Source organism: Nicotiana tabacum, chromosome 10, assembly GCF_000715075.1.
Source record: "Nicotiana tabacum cultivar K326 chromosome 10, ASM71507v2, whole genome shotgun sequence".
NCBI classification, from domain to species: Eukaryota; Viridiplantae; Streptophyta; class Magnoliopsida; order Solanales; family Solanaceae; genus Nicotiana; species Nicotiana tabacum.
The window spans coordinates 71,168,869-71,175,677 of record NC_134089.1 but is presented as its reverse complement, the minus strand read 5'-3'; positions in this window follow the sequence as shown (position 1 = coordinate 71,175,677).

Here is a 6,809-nt window from a genome sequence, read left to right as displayed (position 1 = left end):
GAAACAAGCTTGATGAAGATGGAACAGTTACAAGAAACAAGGCAAGACTGGTGGTCCAAGGTTACAGCCAAGAAGAGGGTATAGATTATGATGAGACTTTTGCTCCAGTTGCAAGCTAGAGGCAACAAGGCTTCTCATAGCTTTTATAGCACACATGGAATTCACCCTTCATCAGATGGATGTCAAGAGTGCCTTCCTGAATGGCTACCTAAAAGAAGAAGTGTTTGTTAAACAACCTCTAAGATTTGATAGCAAGGAGTGTCCTGAACATGTGTACAAATTAGACAAGACTCTCTATGGACTCAAGCAGGCTCCTAGAGCATGGTATGAACGATTGTCCAAATTCCTGCTGGAGCATGGCTACAAAAGAGGTAAAATTGACAGTACTTTATTCTTAAGGGAAAAAGGTAAGGATCTTCGTGTGGTACAAATATATGTTGATGACATAATTTCCGGGGCAACCACTAACAAACTTAGTAAGGATTTTGCCAAATTAATGGGGAGTGAGTTTGAAATGAGTATGATGGGTGATCTTAACTATTTCGTAGGCTTACAGATCAAACAAAGCCCAAATGGAACCATGATCCTTCAGCAGAAATATGCAAAGGAGCTGATCAAAAAGTTTAAAATGGATGAATCAAAGGAAATAGACACCCCCATTGCAACTACCACTAAATTAGACATAGATGAACCTCGTTCATCAGTTGATCAGAAGTTGTATATGGGTATGATTGGTTTACTTTTGTATCTAACTGCCAGCAGACCTGACATAGTCTTTAGTGTAGGGCTTTGTACTGGCTTTCAGGCTAATCCAAAGGAATCTCACTTGACTGTTGTCAAGAGGATACTGAGATATTTGAAAGGCACTACTGATCTGTGTCTTTGGTACCCTAAAGGTAGTAATTTCAATCTAGTAGGGTATGCTGATGCTGATTATGCAGGTTTCCTTATGGATAGGAAAAAGCACCTCAGGTATGGCTCATTTTCTTGGTTCATGTCTTGTATCATAGGCCACTAAAAAGAAAAATTCAGTAGCCTTATCCACTGCTGAGGCTGAATATATTGTTGCTGCCTCTTGTTGTGCTCAATTGCTATGGATCAAACATCAGTCGATAAATTTTGGCATTGAAGTTGGTTGCATTCCTATCTTCTATGATAACACTAGTGCTATAAGTATGACAAAGAACCTTGTTCATCATAAGAGGACTAAGCACATAGATGTTAGACACCACTTCTTAAGAGATAACTATGAAAAAGGATTGATCTCCATAGAATTCTGTACGACTGATAAACAAATTGCTGACATCTTCACTAAAGCAATGAGTAGAGAAAACTTTGAGAGGAACAGGTTGGAATTAGGGATGATTAACATTACCTAATAGGACCAGCTTAGAATGCAAAATGAAAAAAAATTAAAAAATAAAATAAAAGTTTTGGCTAGGAAACCTGAACTTGTGTAAATATCTAGATTAATTTTTACTCAGCTTCATACAGTAATTAGTATACTCCTGTGACATGTGTTAATATGACTCACTGATCTCTTACAAAATTTTCTCTATTATGGCAAATTGAGGCATGTTCAAGAGAATTCTAAATAAAGAACTTGGTTCATCAGTATGGGTTCATCTGAAAGCTACAAAATGTTTTCTATACTCTGCACAATTAAAAATATAAATATTTAAATCATGAGCAGAAGTCCTACAATTGATTCAATTCCTTAGAAAATTCTATCTGTTAGCCTTGAACCAGTTCTGTCTACCTTAGAACTCTAAACCACAAAAAGTGCCTAAAATCTTTACGAAGGAGTGGAGGTAAAAAAATCTGAAAAAGAAAAAGAAATAGAGGGTGCATGTGGTCAAGATAGGGGAAATAGGAAAAGAGTGGTTGATCATTTACCCACTACTGAGTTGCTTGTGCCTGTTATCTGTGGGGTTGAACAAGAAGAAGTAGAAGAGAGTGGCAAGAAGTCAGGGGGAAGTGGTTCTGGTGAAGCTGCTGAAAGGTTAGTTCATCTAAGCACACAAGATGAACCTGGTTCATCTACTAAAGAGACCCTAGCTGACATGTTGAAAAATGTTGGGGCAGGTTATGATCCTAAGAAACGAAGAACTCCCACACCAAAAGCCTCCAATGCTCCTAAACCCTCCAAGAAAAGAAAAGCTTCATCCCCAACAACTACTGAAATTTCATTGCCAAAGGGAAGAGCTACAAGAAATAGGGTGAAGCAGAGTGAGAGTGATCTTCAAAAGGCTCTAGCTGAGAGTAAGAAGAAAAAGCTGGCTAAAGGAAAAGGGAAGATTGTAGAGTCCTTAGAGGCTATGGAGGTTGAGGATATAGAATAGGTCCATCAAGAGGAAGTTCGAACAGTGGAGATTCAGACCCCCAAGCCCAAAAAGTCCAAGACTTCATTCAAGAAAGCTTCCTTTATGTCTGAGGCTATTAAACATTCATTAGCCAAGAGGACAAGGTCTGCAGTGAAAAGTAAACAAGTAAGAATTTTTGAAGATGAAGAATGGAGTGGAGAAGAAGAAGAATATGAGTTTGATGGTGAACAAGACAAGCTTGCCATGTTTGGCAAAAGAAAGATTTTGAAGGGTAGACTGCTGAAACCCGGTGGAACTAGTAATGATGAGACTGGTGGATGCCTTAGCTGCTTAGGGGTGGAAGGACATGGTCCTTCAGATGGATGGTATGCTAGCCAGGAATGAGATCATCGAGTTCATGGCAAATTTAGAGGTTAAGAATGTCAAGGTCAATAGCCTGGTGAAAGGAGTTCAAGTGTCCTTTGATGCAGAAAAACTGAGAGAGATCCTTGATATACCCTTTGAAGGGTTGATGACTATACAAGGCAAATGTGGGCTTGTCTGGACTCCCTTCCTACTGCCCTTGACAGTACCAGGAGGTTCTGTGATGATGAAGATATGAATGAGACTAGGGCTGTTCAGAAAAGTGAAACGAGGCCTCAGCACAAGGTCTTGTTTGAATTTGTCAATAAGTGCCTACTGCCCAGACAAGAGAGAAGGCATATTGCAAATTATATGGACCTAGTTCTTATGGAGTGCTTGGAAAGTAGAAAGAAAATTAATTGGCCTGTCTTCATCATCAAGCTGCTGGACAGGGTCATCAATGGATCAAAGGCTCATACTACCCCCTATGGCTTTATTCTGACTACGATTCTGGATAGGTGTAATGTGCCTTTGAAGAAATGGGAAATGGCTTCAAACAAGGATCACTCTGGCATTAACACTCTGATTTCTTGTGACTATTTGGTCAATGCCATCCCAAATGAACCTGGTTCATCCAAGAAGACTCTTGTCAACAGTAAAGTCAGGGCTCTTGTTCAGGAATATGAAGGCAAGGATGCTGAGATAACTAGGCTCAAGGATCGTGTGGCAAAGGTGGAATCTGAGAGGGATGCTCTCAGAACTGAGCTTGCCAAGGAAAAGGAGAAGAATGATGGAATTCTTCATAATATGCTGAATCTTCTCCAAGCCCAAAACCAACCCTCTAGCTCCCCCAAGCCTTAGGAATTCTAGCTTTCCAGTATCTTCAGTGACCTGGATTAGGGATTTTTCTATCTTTTTGCTCATGGTTTAAATGTTTTTTGTTTTTGTGGTTGTGGATTGTGATAGCAATGTATCCTCTATCAATGATATATACTGTTTTGCTCTTGTTCTATGTTAATCTTTCCTTGATAGTTTAAATATGTTTGCTTGATTATTGATGATTAAACCATAATTGCATTTGCAGTTTCCCCATTGGCCATGAGTACTTATTAAAATCTTGGAATCACACTTTATATGCAACTTTTAGATGATGCCAAAAGGGGGAAGAGATATTGTGCTTTACACATTCTGAATTAAGTGATATTTATAACCTAATTTACCTAGTCCTTGATGATAAGTGAATTTTCTAAACTTTGAATTGATGGTTCAGCTGAGTTCTTACAGGATCCAAATAAGTAAAAAGCACAGAGTTTGTCATCATCAAAAGGAAAAATTTGTTAGCCCAAGAACAGGTGAAGTTTTTGAAGATTGACAAAAGAACTCAGACATGGACCAGGTCCATCTTGTGAAGCACAATCATGATCAATCTATACATGTGAGATGCACGTGAAGGAGATAAATCTAACTGATCAAGAAGCAATATCTCCTGATCTGATCGAAACGATTGCATATTGGATAAGGAGGGAAAGACTCCTTACATGAAGAGAACATTGGTTAAGAAGAAGATAGTGTTAGAGTTTGAGATCATCATGAACTCTTCTACGATAGAAGAGTAGCAATTGATTCCCAGTCAAACTCTGATTACTAACCTATTAAATATCAGTGTTGTTCTCTTTTATAGGTAATGCACATGAGCAGAAGTTAAACTTAAATTGAGAGCAAAAGAGTAAGTCGATTTTGTAAGCAATTTATATGTGATTTGAGTGTGAAATCCTGAAGCTACTTGAACGAGATAGAAGAACCAGTTCCATGTGTCTATCTTTTATTCTAGTTCAATTAAAGTAGGTGATTTTACATTGTACCTTTCAGCTTTCATAGAAGCAATTTAGGTACCTAGAGTGTTCAAGTTAAGAGTTAACTTGAAGTTGTCACAACAGTTGAGGTTATGTGCCACAACGGGATTAGAGTTAATCCTTAGGTTTACAAAGAGTTTTTGTAAATGCTGTTTTGGCTCAGTGATTTTAGTGAAAGTTTGGGAAAATCCTACTGAGTAGTAGGTCGTGGTTTTTTCACCTTCTGAGCCAAGTGTTTTCCACGTAAAAATCTTTGTGTTCTTTATTTTCTATATTTATTATTCCGCAAACAGTAGTAGTTGGAACACCTAGAAGAACCAGGTCCTTCTATAGTTCAGTTAAGCGAAAATTAGGTACCATACAAATCACCCCCCTCTCCCGTGTGGTATTAACGCTTAAAACATCAATGTTGCCAACCTTAATCCCAGTAGACTTAGGATTTAAGGTGGAATCCCCAGCCTTGTTCATCTTCTCCTGTTATTGCACCTTCTTGGATTCCTTTATTGGTTGTTCATTCACATTATTATTGCTATTATCATCTTACTTTCCATCCGTAATACTCAAAATTAGTTGCATTTTCCTCCACCTCCAACGCATCAAATTTGTTATTTGTAATCACTGCGTCAACTTTGGCCTTCCCCTTTCCATTGCTCACTTCCTTATCCTTTGTGTTGTCAATAATATAGCCCCTCTTATCACATTGGTATTTATTTTTTTGTGCTTATATCCACTCCTACTTAGTTGGATTAGCAACTGATTTCCCCATAATTTTACCACTAGATAGCACCTTTGTAGAAGCAGTAGTTGTGCTAATTATCTCTTGCTCTTTCATTTTGTCATTGCTTTGATCCTCAAACTACCTCAATTCTGGGTTAATAACCTAGCACTCCTCTTCTTTGTGACCTTGTTTCTTGCATGATTTACAATACTTAGGCATATAATCATATCTAATTTTGATCCATTTATACTCCTCAGGTCCAGATTCATCCTCTTCCTCTACAATTTGATCCTTTGAGGAAAATTTGACGATAAATTCACCTCAACCTTCAATTTAGCACAACTTGGACGAGTTCCATTTTGAGTAGCCAAATTCACACATTAAGTGGCCTTCCTACTGTCCCAGCTAGTGAAAACACAAACTCTTTTCCAAATAAGTTAGGTGGTAAATCTTGAAAGGAAATCCAAGCAATGGCAACAGGATTTTCCTCACTAGGTTTCCACCATGGATTCCACTTAGTACAACGCATCTGCCACATCTCATTTTATATTTTCAAATAAAAAGCAGGCTTGGACAAAAGATGAATATAATCCTCCATTAGTGAAATCTGATTAACATATGACTATCTTCAATTAACCCAACTGAACACTACCCTTTAAGCTCACATTGAATAGGAATTGCTTTACGTAAATCATGAATCCCAGGCTTACCATATGAAAATCCCCAAGACATGTTTAAACCTTGTTGCGCAATGGATTGACGAACCTCATGCTTCTTCCAACGAATAATGTGCTCGCCATGGAGATATTCTATATGTTTTAGGGTTACGATGGGTTGCATCTGCATAGGTGCATTTAATGAAGCCGGTTGTAATAACTTTGCGTAGGTTTGGCTTGGATTAGGGTTTGTGGTTGTTGTTTAGGGCTGTGGAGGAGGTAAAGATGACGGACCAACCTCAGGAGGAGGCTGGCCAATGGCCGGAGCAGCCATGGAAACTAGGTTTAGGCGTCAAGTTTTAGGTTTTTTTCATGAGAGAGAAGAGAGCTCATTTTACAACCACTACAAAAGTTTAATCATATATGATCGATTTAAGCTGGTTGTGTGCAAAGAATAAAAATCACATATAAATATGTAAAGTTATACATAGGCGATAATCTCATATTGTGAGAGCTTCGTGGGCTATATGGATCAAACTTAAAATAATGGGTATGCGGAAGAAAAACACCTATGTGGACTGTACCTTTATGCAATTATCTTAAATAGATTTCAATAACTATGCATTTAGCTATTTTGTCAATGTAATTGTTTATTTTAAATTTAAATGAATGTTGCATTTTCTATCTCGGCGTCAATTGCTACATACACATAATTCATTCTTATTTTAAATTTTATACACTTTTTATTAATAGATACAAAAAATATGTGCCAAACAAGTACACTAGTTGGCCTCATAATACAAATCTTGGGTTTATAATTTAGAGGCGTTTTCGTATATATACCATATATGAAACTATATTACCAAGTATGTTCATAGTTTGCTTATTACCCTTCATGTTAATAGTATTTCTACCT